The 16,617-nt window shown below is 45.7% G+C and overlaps 1 protein-coding gene across 1 annotated transcript in view; it reads right to left on the bottom strand.

The window, feature by feature from the left end:
• The window catches only part of pea15 (proliferation and apoptosis adaptor protein 15), a 72,199-nt gene extending 58,860 nt beyond the window's left edge, over positions 1 to 13,339 (bottom strand). The window contains exon 1 of the mRNA XM_083789297.1: positions 12,853 to 13,339. The gene's annotated coding sequence lies outside the window, so the exon portion shown is untranslated. The remainder of the gene's footprint in view (positions 1 to 12,852) is intronic.
• Positions 13,340 to 16,617: the final 3,278 nt, after the last annotated feature.

Raw genomic sequence — 16,617 nt, 5'->3', positions numbered from 1 at the left:
CCGGCCCAGTTGCTGATGCCGCCCTCACTCCGAGGGACACTGATCTGCCTTCCACCCACTTACTTTTGCGTTCTATCGTTTGGTAGCTGAATCTCTCCTCATCGCCGTCAAGACCCAGCTGTTTCGCGGCTCCGGGCATGAGGATCGTCCGCTCCGATCCGTCATCCAGGAGGGCATAGGTGGTGTACGTCTTGGTCCCGTTGCTGAGGGTGACCCGAACCACTTTGAGCATGACCCCTCCACCCGGGCTCCTTACAGCTCGTGAGAGGGAGAGGTTCGTGGCAGGTGTGTGCCTGGCGTCGTCATTGACTTCGTGGAAAATCGTAAGGTGACTGCCGGGGCACACTCTGCAGGGCGCGGAGTGAGAGGTGGCCAGGTTGCAGTCCTTGTCCAGGTGGCTCCTGCCGCACTTGTAGCAACCTTTGTTCGTCTTCAGCCAGTTTTCCTTCTGCGCCTTGGTCATCTTCCGGAGGGCCGGGCATACGTCGGTGTGGTGCCGGTCTGTGTCGCAGACCGGACAGTACCACCTATTGTCTTTGGCCGTGCTGAGGTGAGTCATGGTCGCGGTCGCGGGTTTGTCGGGCGCTCGCGGCTGGCCGCGGTCCCTCCCCCTGCTACCTCGATCGTCCTTCCTCCCCCATCCACCACGATCGTCCCTCCCCCTGTCATGTCGCTGAGACGACTGACCATGATCGCGGGGTGGCTGGTGCTGTTGTGGTGGGGGGTTAGAAGGGCGCGGGTGTCGGTACCCGTTGTCGGGTACTTGATCGTTGGCGGGATGGGCGGACGGTGGTGGGACGTGTCGCCACATGACTGTGGACTCCTGCAAAACCAGGCAGAGGTCGGCGATGGTGACGGGCCGCTTCATATCGGCCTATTAACGCAGTCGCCCTCTGGTCCCAGGCGAACTGTACCCTAGATGGCAGATTGGCGGCGATTACGGAGGCGAAGGGGTGCGCCCGGATGCTGTTGTCTTGGCGTAGATCGCAGAGTCTGCTGTCAATTTCGCTAAGGAGGCTGGCGAGGTGGCCAAGTCCGTCGGCGGTCGTGGGCGTTGGGAGGTCGTTGACACTTTTGATGAGGACCTCGACTCTGTCCGGGCCGTCGTAGCGTTGAGCGAGCTTCTTCATGGCGTCCTCAAACGGTGCGTGCGAACTGAAGTCGTCGAGCTCGTCTTGGATGTACTTGCGGGCCTCGCCCGCGGTGTACTGCAGTAGGTATTGGCACTGATCATCGTCGGAGAACCGACCGAAGTGGTTGCGGAAGGTTCGTGCGAAGCGTCGGTAGGATCTGGCATTGGTGCCGTCGAATTTCGCTAGGGTGACGGGCACCTGGCTGGCCGAGCGCCCATCGAAAGTATCGGTTGATAGGTTGGGCCGGCCATAGGTTGGGCCGCTCATGCGTTCCCAGGCAGGGCCGCCGCAGCGGTCCTGGGCGTCCTCGGGACGGTTAGCGGCGCCACTGGCCCAAGTGCTCCTGCGATGTGCTGCAGGGGGCGGTGGGTGGCTGGGGTGCGGTTGCTCGCTGCCATGTGGCGGGTCCATGTGGTGGCCGTCGTCGGAACTGTGACCGCTGGCGCCCGGGGGCGCGCTGGCCGGCTGGCTGGCGGGCGGTTCATGTTCCGGGAGTGGGGCTGGGGCCTGTCTGCTGCCGTGTGGAGGCTGAGCCCGGGCACCTGCGTTTGCGAGGACCGTCATGGTGGCGATGGCCTCTGCAAGGAGCTTGTCCTGGTCTGCCTGGCGCTTGTCCTGGTCTGCCTGGCGCTTGGCACTGCCAGCCAGGGCCGCCATTAATTCGGCGTGGCGTTCGTCTTGGGCTGCCTGGCGCTTGCCCTGGGCGGCCACTAGATCGGTAGCATCCTTGAGGGTACGTAGGGCAGTTTCGAGTGGGTTCTCATCCTGGGACATGATTGAAGTTTCCCGGTGGGTGGGTTAGGGACTGTATGATAGACGACTGTATGATAGGCGTCTCCTTAGGTTTTCGCTGAAGGCGAGCTGTCAGGTCGATAATGGGGATCTCCCTTTACCTCCTGGCGTCTCTGAGTCGGCGTTTAGGGACCACTATTGTGGCCGAGACCTGAGTATGGTCAGGGGGTGAGACGCCGAAGGGATGGTCCGGTAGCCAATTCCCTTTGAGCCGCAGGTTTAGTAGTGTTAGATATGGTGTCTAAGGTCTACTGCTGTTGCTATATTGCTATCTTCCGGTTAGGGCCTGCGGTAGGCATGTATTTATAGTTTCTGGACGTCGATAGTGATGTCACTCCGGACGTCCTGGTTGTGATGTCGGAGAGGCACTACGTTCCTTCGTAACACGTTGAAATACACGTTACTGCCAGTCATAAGTGAAAGTGACACTGATCCTTCTGTAAGACATAACTTCCTGTAAGACTAGCCCATACGGCGGAGCTAAATAAACAGAATGGGAAAGAGAGAGAGAGAGAGCCAGTGTAGACGCAAAGAACAAATAAGGGATTAATAGCTGTCCCGCGACAGTGGATGGAAGGAAAGGAAGAAAGAAAGAAAGAACAAGCGGAGAGAGAGAGAGAGAGAGAGAGAGAGAGAGAGAGAAATCAGGAGCAAAAGAAAAGAGAAAACGATAGAGACAGGGAGATAGAAAGGAACTGGGCATAGAAAGAAAACAAGCGAATTAGGAGAACGAGAAAGCAGGAGAGACACAGAGAGAGAGAGAGAGAGAGAGAGAGAGAGAGAGAGAGAGAGAGAGAGAGAGAGAGAGACAGCAGGAGACACACAGAGAGAGAGAGAGAGAGAGAGAGAGAGAGAGAGAGAGAGAGAGAGAGAGAGAGAGAGACAGCAGGAGAGACACACACAGAGAGAGAGACGGGGGGTAGAGATAGAGAAACAAAAGACAGGAATACACTGGCAGTGACATATCCGTTTCCTGGCCTCAGTCAGCGGGAGGCCAGTCAGAGGATATCATGTAGAAGGAAATGAGAACCGGAGGAAACAACTGACAATAACAATTACCTTTGCACTCCTTTGTTTAAAAAAAAAGAAAGAAATGAATATGAACTTATGAAGTCCAACAATCATCGTCAACGCGTCCGTGCGTGCATAATGATGTGTCAACAAACAACAAGCGCTATAGTGTCAGGCGTGTTGAAATGCAAGCCTCTTTTTATCCTTTTTAAAAAACACAGCGGGTGGTGGGTGGGGAGGGAGGGAGGGAAACGCCGAACAAGACCGGAGCCAAGGGTTGATGAGTTCACTTGTGCACTATAGCTTTCTTTGGCCTGACATGGTTGTTGACCCTCCCAACACAACCATTATCTTTTGTGGTGAGAGGGGGATTAACAGATTGGATGCTGTACTCGTCTTATCAAATAAAACCTCAGGTTTGCCTTAAAGGGATAGTTTAGATTTTTTGAACTTAAGTTGTATGAAATACTTGCCATTAATATAGTCGTTGCAACTGTATTGATTGATTGCCAGAGTTCCGTGGTGGGGGTTCTGCTCTGGTTTTGGTCAATATTCAGTAGTTCCGTGGGGGGCACTGGGGCCACGCAGTAAAAGTAAATTAATCCACAAAACAAATGTAATTGTATGACCAATTTTAAAATATTAGCGCGACTTTCGTTCAACTTTGACCCCTCTATCACATGGAACTATTTTGTGGGCGTAGTGATATGGACACAAAAAACATAGTTCTGTGTGATAGAGGGGTAAAAAAATAATGAAAGTTGCACTAATATTTTAGAAATAGGTCAACAATACAAATAACGTTAGTTTTGTGGATTAATTTACCTTTACTGTGTGGCCCCCAGTGCCCGCCACAAAATGACCGGAACTACTTGATATTTCACCAAAACCAGAGCAGAACTCCCACCACGGGACTCTGGCAATCAATGAATACAGTTGCAACCACCATATTAATGGCAAGTATTTCATACAGCTTAAGTAAAAAAAATCTGAACTATCCCTTTAAGGCGTTTTATATTGCTTCAGTATATTTCTTTCAACCCAAGACCACCTGGCGCAGAACTGTTGACGCAGGAGCTGAAACAGATGAACCTGTCCTGGGGAGGAGAGGCGCGACATGCTGCCAGGGATCGGATGCAATGGAGAGCGCTCATTGATTGAAGCCTTATGTCCCATAGGGGACGAAGAGGAGTAAATAAATCAAATTAAATATTGCTTTCAACGACAAACCACAAGTCATTTGTCCGTTAGTATAATGGTCCCCCCCCCCCCCCCCATCATTGGCCAAAATCTTCCCCCCCCTTTATCTCTGAATCTAATCACAGATAATGATTCTAATCAAAACAAGCGACCCTCCTGCGATGATAGGATTGCTTATCCATGAGCTATAACTTCCAGTGGAATGGACACAGACTGAAACAATCGCGGCAACAAAGAAAAGTGTTCAAACAAACTCATTTAAATAAGAGTGTCCAGTGCAGGTTTTGATTACATGAGAGGGTTTGGAAAGCAGAGATGGGGACAGTGAGGGCAGGGCGAGGCACTGGAAAGAATGCTCTGGCGAGACACTTACACAATGTGACGATTCTACAAATGAATCAGTAGTTCTCACCCTCTCAAGACTTTTCAAAAATGTTCATTAATAGCAGATGCACAAGCTTGCAGCGCAGCGCGGCGCTGTGAGCTTGTATATCTGCTGTTTTTGAATAGCCAATGCAAAAAAGGAGAAAGGAAAATGATACGTATGCTTTCCTGGTTTTAACATGGGTTAAAAAAGGACCACAGCACTCTCAATTGTTTATTCACAGCTTCGAATTGTATATGCTAGAATTTCTTTCGACGATAACTTACACAAAAAAAGGTAAAGGTTCTATCAAGTTCAGTGTTAGATAATCTTAAGCGAGTTGCACGTCTTTGCAAGTTGATTTTCATGGCAAACTGAAATGGAAAAAAGGAAGCCATAATTTCCTCCCTGGAGAATCATCAAACAAACCATGCTTTGGGAAAAATGTCAGCATGCAGTGTGAGTCATAGTCAATGAGGTAAACATGGTGTGATTAACCACTTAACTCCACATCGTTGCTGTCGGGCATAAATCCTCCTTCCTATCTCCATATTTTAACTTTTTGTGTGTTTCGTTTGTTTGTTTAATTTTAAGTTAAAGCTAATTTACAATTACAATTTAGGCATTTAGCAGACGATCTTAATCCAGAGCGATTTACAGTAAGCAAGAACAACACATGGTAATACATTGAATACATAGAAATAGTCATCAAGGATCCCAAGCAGGCTAAGACATCCGTCTAACAGTAGAATATCTGTACAATGAAACAATGAGAATACACTATACAGGTAGAGTGCTACAGTATGTCTACATAAAATGCTATCTAAGTCACATGAGTTCAGCCTTTGCGTACGCCTGTAAGGTCGTCGGGAAGGGAGAAGAGGCTGAGACGCGTGGAGCGTTGTCCCGGCTGTTTTAGTGAAGTTTCTACCAGCCCTCCTACTTTCGATCATATGCTACAGCGTCACACAAAAATCATCGAAAGTAGCAGATGTGCTACCACTCAACGCGCTTTGAGTTTGTAGATCTGCTGCTTTTGAATTTGAATCCTGAAGAGTAGCCGTTGTGGACATAATGATGTTTTCACCCGACAGAGATACTTTGTTCACCAGGGTTCCCTCAGAGCGCTATACTTGGACCCCCTGTTTTTTTCCCCCTAAATCTCAGCAAGGTCACAATGCTAGTAGAGATTGGCTATTATTTTGCCAAATGTTCGCCCCAAAATAGGGAGGCTATAGGGTTCAGAAACACTAAACTATTTTGTATTATTTTGTAGTTTTGTTGTTTGCTTCAGTTCTGTACCATTCCTCTCACAAACAATGTGCATACAACACAGTTGCTGAATGTCTGACAACAAATACAGGGCGGGGCTTATCAAACTCTGAAGATAAAGACGTCCAAAACATCAAACAAACAAATTACAAAAAAGTAAAAAAAACAACAGTAGTCAACCTCTTGTTTTTGTTTGGGGAAAGTATCAAATTCCTCTGGTTAGAAACGCAGGACTTCTCGAAAACCGTGTTTGACTAAGTGTCTGCAAAACAGTCAACCACAAACATTCCCCAGCCAGGCTGCGAGGACAACCGACACCACCACAGACACACACACACACACACACACACACACACACACACACACACACACACACACAGGAAGTGAACCCGTGAGAGGAAGAACATTTCTGCTGCGCTGCCATTTTTAATCTCCCCTCCGAGTCAAGAGATCGATACATCCAAAGTGGAGAGAGGGGAGTCTGTCTCTGACCCACAAAGCTGAGTCAAAGGCACACGTGCACTCACACACATGCATGCGCGCACGCACACACGCACGCAGACAGACGCTCTTAAACCAGAGTGATAATAATAATACTAATCTGTACATGTGGGTACCAGGTCAACAAATTAACCTGGCATCTGTCTAAATGACAAGTTAACGCACGCACGCACACACACACACACACACACACACACACACACACACACACACACACACACACACACACACACACACACACACACACACACACACACACACACACACACACACACACACACACACACACACACCTTGCCTAGTTCCACACACAATCATCAAAATGTAACTTGTGGAGATAGAGGATGCATTGCTGCTAATGTTTAATTGATTTTTTGAGTGCAACATTAATGGCCATAATTTGCAGCTTCTGTATAACATCAAAGTTCAACAACACCCATTACAGGACCTTCTATAGTCCAGCCATGCTCTGTTATATATTTCAAATGGTACCTTTATCCAAGGCCCTTTACATAGACTGTGCATTACATTACATTCACCCATTCACACACACATTCATACACCGATGGCGGAGGAAACCAATGCAAGGCACCAACCTGCACATCGGGAGCAATTAGGGGTTCAGAGTCTTGTTCAAGGACACTAACTGTGGGGGGCGGCTGTGGCTCAAGAGGTAGAGCAGGTCGTCCAATGGTCCCTGGGTCGGCGGTTCGAATCCCGGCTCCTCCTGTCTACATGTCGAAGTGTCCTTGGGCAAGACACTGAACATTACATTGCCTCCAATGAGTTGGTCAGTGTTAGCTCGCCACCATTGGTGTGTGAATGTGGGAAGTGAGGACGCTGGCGTCGACTGTTTGCCGCTCCACCTCCCAATGAATGAACCATTGTAAAGCGCTATAAAAATGCACTTCATTATTATTATTATTATTATTATAACTGTGCGGGAGCCAGGAGATCGAACTGGGAACCTCGCAGTTCCCATCCGACAGCTCTATACCCTGCCCTGAGCCACTGCCGCCCGGCCCACACCGCTCCGACTCCATCCCATTTCCTTTCGGATCCATTCCACTCTGATGTACCGACCGCCGACATGTGCGTTTCATTACATATAAGCACAGCTTGCTGCTAACGGGACTGGAATGCAGCCTCACAGGAAGTGCTGTGACAGAGTTGTACTACATATACATGTGTCCAAACACTCAACACTTGTGTTTGAGGCTTTTTTAATCCCTTAAGGCGAAGATTTGATGAATGGCTCTCCCTGGGTTAACTCACCCTTTAGGGAATGAACCCTAAGAAAACGGTGTCATGTAAGGAAGATAATGAAAATGAGAGGTATTTTGCTTGCCTAATTCCTAAATCAAGGCCAAGGTGGTTACACCATAGTGTTCATTTAAGCCCAGGAGGATACAAATGTAACCAAATGGACCTACATTTTGTATAATAGTGCAGTATGAGAACCAGTGTTTTCTGTGGTCCCCAGCTAAATGATGGAGTTGGTAACTAAACAGGGGCCCTTATATTGAAGTGTAAAATTAAACCAAATTGACCCTTACAGGTCTTTTTTCAGTTGCAGCTCTATTTACTTTCATTTTATATACACTCTCAATTCTCTTAATTTACAAGTCTACACAATTAGAGAATGTAGAATAATTGTTATTTTGATAACAATTATTATTTGGTATCACATCGAACAAATATTCGTTAGTTTTGGGTCCGAGTCTGAGAGGCTAAATCTCGTCAAATTGTGGTCCGTGTCTCAAATACCGAATAAATAATAGACCTTGATATGAAAAAGGTTGAACCACTGGCCTATTAGTGTGTAAATGGCAGCATACATCTTAGGAATGAGGCACCCAAGTATAGGCTAAATGCTTCCCAGTAATCTCATATATAGCTCCCATGACTTCTATATGGGGCCAATGAGGTTTACTGTACAATGAACTGGTTCTCAGCCAATTTAAAATGCTTTCTTTGCTTCTGTGTTCCATTCAGTCAGTAGCTATATACTCAGCGGCCTATTTTCCTCATTTGTTGCGGTTATTTGCGTCTTTTTTTGCCCTCTAATATATATATATATATATATATATATATATATATATATATATATATATAATTTTTGCCATTTCCAACATGCATCAAGAATACACAGCAAGCAATTGAAGCAATTGAATGTCATTCCCAGATACAGTGGTACCCGCCCACTGCACACAGAATGAAGTGGAAACTGAGCTACATTTCCTAACCATCCGTCCACTGTATCAAGACATAACAGACACACATACTTCCCACAGATTACAATCACCGCAAGGAGAGTTTGAGAACACGACTAATAACAAATAACTCCCATATCTGCTGGGTGAAGTGCAACAATGTGCAAACACAGCAGCGAGATTCGTGAGCTACAGTGATAGGAGAAGGATATCAAATGGAACACAGCCACCATAAAGACTATACCCATCAATCTGCGTCGAGTGATCTCGGTACTGGAAATTGATTTATGGAGATTCTGACTTTCAATTGTACATACATTTTGTTTTAATTGTATTGTACCACATTTTGTTTTGGCAGTGTAAACAACTAAACATATGTTTTGCCATGCCAATACAGTTGTTTGAATTGGTACGCAGCACAGCAGTCGAACCTCCCCACAGTCGTTGCAAGCCAACGAGCACAACACAAGCCACAACAACCAACAACAATAGTCCCCGATGGACAACACGCGGCAGCCCACGACGGCGTTCAAACAACAACCAAATACACAGAAGGAACCTGCAAGCATGCAGTGTTGCCAACTTAGCGGATTTGTCGCCATATTTAGCTTCTTTCCAGACCCCCTTATAGCGACTGAATTAGTGAAAAGCTTCTGGAGAGAAATCTAGCTACTTTTTCTGGTGAATTGGGGACAAATCGTGTTGACAGTCGCCAGAGATAAAACCCTCATTTTTCTTCATGTTCCCTCTCTCAGCCTCAAATCCGCTAAGTTGGCAACACTAAAGAGCTCGGTGCGTCTGGCTTCCTCGGCTCGGTTATGTGCACAGAGCAAGGAAATGGTGTTCTGGGCTGGCTCCATATTTTCGTTGCTAGGGGCGCCTAAAAGTCGCTAGGGACGGCGCGCGCATATAACACCCCTAGCGACTTCTAGAGACTTTCCGAAGAGCCAGCTACTTCCGTTGGAAGAGTTGGCAACACTGCCTGCAAGGCTGCAATGCAATTGTATTTCTCACTCACCGCTTCTGATGGCTGTGGTGTGATCATGTGATATGCGCTGCTTTGGACAGAGAAGTCCAAAATGTGATGTCCATTTCCATCCTGCACTCCAATGTCTCTCACGCACGCAGAGAGATCTGCTTCCTTTTCATTTGACCAACTATGCCTATTAAAGCCCAAATTAACAAAGCAAATTTGCTTGACAAAAATGCACCACTGCTCCTCCTTGCTATTATCAATTGATGCATTGCACCTGTGCTGACACACCGAACCTGGGAATATTGCGCCGCCCCTTACCCCTTATCCCTAAACTTATTTGCCATTTTATTATTATTTTAAAACATTTTTAAAATAGTTCAAATAGCTGATCTACACAAGCTCAGAACGTGTCGATGTAGATTGGCTAGTTGAACTATTTTAAAATGTTTTAAAATAGTAAAAAATAATCAGACCCATCTGAAGTGAGTGGTGCTGTACTGTACTTGTCCTGTCCTGTCCTGTCCTGTCCAAGCTCTCCTCCCTGGCTGCACAACAGTGACACTTGGTGGTGACAATATGCTACTTCCGTGCTCGGACACACACACACACACACACACACACACACACACACACACACACACACACACACACACACACACACACACACACACACACACACACACACACACACACACACACACACACACACACACACACACACACACACACAGCTGTCTATAGGAGTGGTTGCACCACTCAAAAATTAAACAAGTTTAGTTTAGGGATAAGGGGTTGCGCAAGATAGGGCCCCATTTGTCAAGATTAAGGGGAATACCATATCATATCATTATGGAGAATAATAATAATAATAATAACCTTGTGAAAGTGATCACAAATTTGTTAAAATTTGCATTTGATTTGTAGTTACTTTACAGTGTAATTTAATAACAGAATAATCAATGCCGATATATAAAGAGACATTCATAGATTATTATTATTTTTAATACATATTTCTTTCTCCTGGAGCAAAGGCAGCTGCCATACCTTGCCATACTCAATAATTGACAGTTAACAGACCAGTGGTTCGCAAACAGTGGTCCTTGAGGGGGTTCCAGGTGGTCCCCTGCAGCTAAATGTTGGAAAGCTGGTAACCAAATGGACCCTTATAGATCTTTAACTCTTGAGAGTGTAAAATGAAACCATATGGACCCTTATACGAGTCCATTTGGATCATTTTACACTCTCACGAGTTAATTTATTGTTAAACATCTGCATTACTTGCAATTAGAGCAAATAATTGTTATTTTTGTTTGCCTGTTATCTCTCCTATGGTACCACATAGTGGTAAGGTAAGGTAATTTTATTTATAGAGCGCCTTTCAAAACAGTTGTTACAAGGTGCTGTACAATAAAATAAAAGGAATAAAACAAGAACATCTCAATCAAAAATAAACCAACAATGAAATAAGAAACAGAGCAGCAAAGACAGTACCTAGAAATAGATAAGATAAAACAATACATAGAAATCACTGGAGCAAGCCAAAATGTTTGCGGTACAAATGCGTTTTCAGTAGCTTCTTAAAGATCTCAACAGATACAGCGTTTCTCAAGCAGAGTGGTAAATCATTCCACAGCGTAGGTGCAACAAATTTGAAAGCTCGATCTCCTTCGGTTCGCAGCTTAGTGGCGGGGATAATGAGAAGACACAATAGTGACATCGACAGCATTGAATTATGGAAAAAATCCTATATCCAACGATAACAAAATATTATTTAGTTTTTGGGTCTGGGAGGCTACATCTCATCAAATCAATGGTGGTTCGTGGCTCAAATGCTGAATAAATAAATAATGGCCCTTGATATATAGGCCTACTGTATAGGCTATACTTATAGCCCTCATCATCATGCACAATGGACCATGGTGGGCTCACACAGTGACACACACCCATTCATATAAAGTCCCCCCCCCCCCACACACACACACACACACACACACACACACACACACACACACACACACACACACACACACACACACACACACACACACACACACACACACACACACACACACACACACACACACACACACACACACACACACACACACACAATCATTCACATAATGTAAGGATAATATCCATTCAGCATTCACATACATTCACATAATAGGCCTAATAGGCTATATAGGCTACAATATCCACCTGGCGTTCACATGCGCGCGCGCGCGCACGCACACACACACTCCACCGTCACACAGGTGGTAATTTACAAGCTATATGCTTTGAGTCCAGCATGCATAGAGGCACAATTTAATCGCCTATAAATTATATATCGAACAATTTGGAAATAAAGCATAAAGGTGGGGGGTAAATCATAATATTATGGTGATATGGCAGAGCTATATAGTCGATTACATAACCCCCGCCGTTCGTTCCGTCAACGCAAGCAGAATGTCCCCCATGGGAGAGAACCGGAGGGGGAATTATTAATCGCCGACGACACGACGTGCCACCGCGATGTCAAGTTCACGGCCACAGCCCGCCACACACGTACGGGGCGGGCACGTTTCCGTCTCAAGGCCACTAGTATACAGTGGGTTAAACTTGATGAGGACAGTCAGCCTGCAGGAACACGGTGCAACATCTCAGACGACTACCTAATAGTCACACAATTTATAGACAGTATTTTTACAGTCAGTCGAAGAAGTCAAGGCTGCATCTCTCTATGCAACGGAATGCGAGCCGATGATGATTCCAAAGGAATAATATATAGGCTAGTGTGTGGCTATAATGCTATATAGTAGGTAGTTTTAGTGATTCTCAAACTGTATCATGTCAAAGGATCAAAGCATATACAACGATATAGTCATAGGCTATTGGCCGAATCACGGTCCTCCGTTTTAAAATGTTGTATCAGTAGCCTATAGGCTAATCCTCATGATTTGTCAATATTATTTTCTGATCGGCTATATATTTTTCGAATAGCCCGAAAAGTAAATAAATATGTGTTTTAATTTAAACTGTATAATATATTCCTCATTTTGCCGAGCAGTCGGAACTCGGGAATCGGGTGCTCCCCGGCCTGGATGGACCCCCCCCCCCCCCCTCCCCTCCCCTCCCATCACCCCGGGGGGTGCCCGGCCCGGACCCCCACTATACTTTTAGAGTTCTCCATACTAGCCTTAGACCAATAATATATCGATCGTGGTGGTATGCTATGTTTACATTTTAAATAGATACGAAAGTAAAAGTCGATCAGACTCGATCAAAGACTATCTCTTTGATCAAATGAAGGCTTTAGTGTTCTCCATCCAAACTGCCGCTAAAGACACTGTACATGAGTTTGCAGAAATATATTAGCACCGTTATTGGTACAGCATGAGGACTCACCCTGGACGCAGCAGATATGAGTCAGCTGGAGTAGAGAACGGAGCAGAGATGCTGTTTCGTTCGTTGCAGGAGGAGGGTTTGTAGATCTGATGATGATGATGGTGCTGTCCTCTGGGGTGTTTGTTCTGACACAAAATGTGAGTTAATAGTAGCCTATTATTATTGAGACGAGCCTTAAAGGGGAGGATGTTGTCTGTGTTTGTGGAGAAAGAAAAAAGATTAAAAAAAAAAAAAGTCCAAAAAAGTCTCCTCGCTCCGCCTTATTGGTTTCACTTTACTTTGGATCAAGTGGATTTTGATGGTTTTTTTAGTTTAGTTTAGTTTTGTGTTGTTTATTTTTAACGCGTATATACTCGACCGTTAAGAAAAGATGGTTGACATGAATGTGGTAGTTTTTTTGTAGTTTGCAGCACGAAATAGATGAAGGAGGGAAGAAAAATAAACGCCGTTTATATTCAGCCGGATAGTTGATCTGCTCCTCTGCTCAGCTGCGTGCATTAATGTCCATTGCATTATTTTAATGGAGGATCCATCTGTGTCTGTGCTAGCATACTCACGTCTTTGATGTTATGGAGCACTGATTTCTCTCATGCCTCATCTTCTCTGTTCTCTGTCTCTCTCTCTCTCTCTCTCTCTCTCTCTCTCTCTCTCTCTCTCATCCCCTCGACCCCCCTCCCTTTGCCTCTCTCTCTCTCTCTCTCTCTCTCTCTCTCTCATCCCCTCGACCCCCCTCCCTTTGCCTCGGTCTCTCTCTCTCTCTCTCTCTCTCTCTCTCTCTCTCTCTCTCTCTCTCTCTCTCTCTCTCTCTCTCTCTCTCTCTCTCTCACACACACACACACCCACACACACACACACGCAAGCACGCACGGACGGACGCACGCACGCTGTCTGATTCCGCTGCTACGCAGACACACACATTTTTCGAGGCTGATGTCACCGCGCTATCCGGTCCACAAATCCCTCCCACTTCTTTCTTCTTTCACTTGCTGCCACAAAGCACCCCCCCCCCCCCCGCCCCGCCCCCCCTCCCGTTTGCTGAGCCACAGGCAGACAGTAGGCTACAGCAGGTTTGTTGACTTCCCAAATGAAGTGAAATTACCTAACTTTTTCCTCATTGTGTTATTGAACAGGAGCATTTCATAGGCCTATAGGCATGCTTAGAATTTAGAATTTATAATTTAGGCATAGATATTTAGCAGACGATGCTCTTAATCTAGAGACTATACTACAAGTATAATACGCAAGGTAAACAAGTTAATACTAGGCCTGCATCAAATGCATATAGGCAGTGTATAGTACCAGTACCGCAGTAATCTGGGATAGAATCAAACCAAGAACCGTCATCAGTCTAAACTCTAAACATTAAAAGTATGCTATTAAAATACATTGAAATAATATACAAACCGGGCCGAGAGCGACGACAGGAGGCGAGAGCGAGTCGAGACCATTACATGGCAGGGTGGCAACTTGCCACCCTAATTGCAATGCAAAAATTCAATTTCTTTGGCCGTGCACCACCTGTTACCTCCTGACCTATAGACACACCCCCCAACGCTAAGTCTCGTTGTAATTGGCCGAAAATGATACATTTTTGAGGGGCCCTTATACAGGTTTAATGTTTGTTTTTAGTTCAATGTTTGTTTTAAAAACGCCATTGACAATGAAGGGAAAATCTTGTCATCTTGTCCCTAACAAACATTAAATGCCATTAACAATAAATAAATACATGATTGTTTTGACACCGTTTGTTTTAAATTACATCACCTAATCATAGCAACATGAGTTAGACTTTAATATATTAGCGCCCCTCACTTCACACAGGTGTGATGATTATGGCAAATAATCACAGAATGTCACTGCACTGAGAGACATGCAGCTGCACACATACTCCCACAGCTGCTCCATCTCCTTATGTTTACTGGATGTTGCCACTTGTGGTAATAACACCATGAAAATCGCCATAACCCTTTTCATGTCACGCACGCCCTAGAGGGCCTTCATGCACCACAAGGGGTGCACGCACCACAAGTTTGGGAACCTCAGGTCTATATGCCATAGAAGGTAAATGGTGCATTTATATAGCTGCTATTATCCAAAGCGCTTTACATAGATTGTGCATTACATTCACTCACCCATCCACATACACATTCATATACACCAATGGCGGAAGACCTGCACATCGGGAGCAAATATAGGGGTTCAACTTCAGAGTCTTGCTCAAGGACACTTCGACGACACTAACTACAAATTAAAGATGTAAGCTACAAGATAAAGACAAGATAAGCATGAAATTAAATTCAAAAGGTGTCAAAATATACACAGCAATGCACAGTGTCTTCATAAAGCCACGGTGACTTGACAAGTGATAATGACTCGTCATGCCGTGACCCAGGGAGGGTTATATTATATAGTATTATACATCAGCATGTCATCATCATCAGTATATCGCAGTATACCGCAGAAACCTCTTATGTCCATTATACTTTTTGAGTTTGACTTTATTTCTTGTGAATTAACACCCTACTTAAAATAGTCGATCGACAAGCTGGAAAACCGGGTACGAAGCGACACATTTTGAGCTTGTCGATGTGCTACTTTGGTACCCGCGCCAAAGTAACAGTAACAATGCACGCACGCACACACACACACAAGCATACCTTCACATACTGAAGGGAGCGTTTATAGCAGGCCTAAGTATGTAATATTTCTCGGACAGATGGGGTGTGTGTGTGTGTGTGTGTGCATACGTGTGTGCGTGCGTGCATGTATGAGGGAGAGACACAGCTGTTTAAACCATAGAGGAATCACGAGGAATGTCGTTGTAACTTAAACCCACGTTTAGCCACGTTCACAGGTGTCCTTATGAGTCCCACTGACTTCTCAAAACGTTTTCATGTCAAGGTGCCCCCAAAATGATGATGTATTTGGCCACACCACAGACCCCCATCTGCCATGGGAACCCCAAGGAGACAATATTATTCATTATTCAAAACTTTGATATCTGTCAAAGAAAATTCTAAAATAACACAAGCTTATAGATCTGCTATTGTGGATTGTGATGCTGTATTTAACACATTTTGCTTGTCATCTAATGGTTTCACATACTGTACCGGACGAAAATATGTAGGGCTTGGGCTACGACCAGGTGTGGTGCCCTGCCCTGCCCCTATACGACCAGGTGTGGTGCCCTGCCATGCCCTACGACCAGGTGTGGTGCCCTGCCCTATGACCAGGTGTGGTGCCCTGCGACCAGGTGTGGTGCCCTGCCCTGCCCTACGAACAGGTGTGGTGCCCTGCCCTGCCCTATGACCAGGTGTGGTGCCCTGCCCTGCCCTACGACCAGGTGTGGTGCCCCCTTGGACAGGTATTTGTCAGTGTGGGGGGAGGGGATGGGGGTGTCTTCTGGCTTCATCAGCGAAGCCAACGCAATTCCACACCTAGCACATGTAGTGCTATATTTCGTTCAGTAATTATACGCCGTTATATCTTTCTTTTTGGCCAGGTGTTTCCTCTTCTGTAGGACATTCTTACATTAATTTTACAAGCGTATGGGTGTTTTTATGTCTATCGAAGCAGGCTTATAATCAAACCGAAGTGTTAAACAGTGCTGTAGTGCCCCATGTGTGTGCAATTTTTTTTGATGTCTCTCTCTCTCTCTCTCTACATACAAATGAACGAGGGAGATATCAAAAGCAGAGGTGTGATGGACAAGGACGGGCGGACGGACGGACGGACGGACGGACGGACGGACAGACAGGGGCGAAA

The sequence above is a fragment of the Protomyctophum parallelum genome, assembly GCF_964188405.1.
Source record: "Protomyctophum parallelum genome assembly, chromosome: 18".
NCBI classification, from domain to species: domain Eukaryota; kingdom Metazoa; phylum Chordata; class Actinopteri; order Myctophiformes; family Myctophidae; genus Protomyctophum; species Protomyctophum parallelum.
Note: the sequence above shows the minus strand (reverse complement) of the source record. Positions and strands in the feature narration are given on the sequence as shown.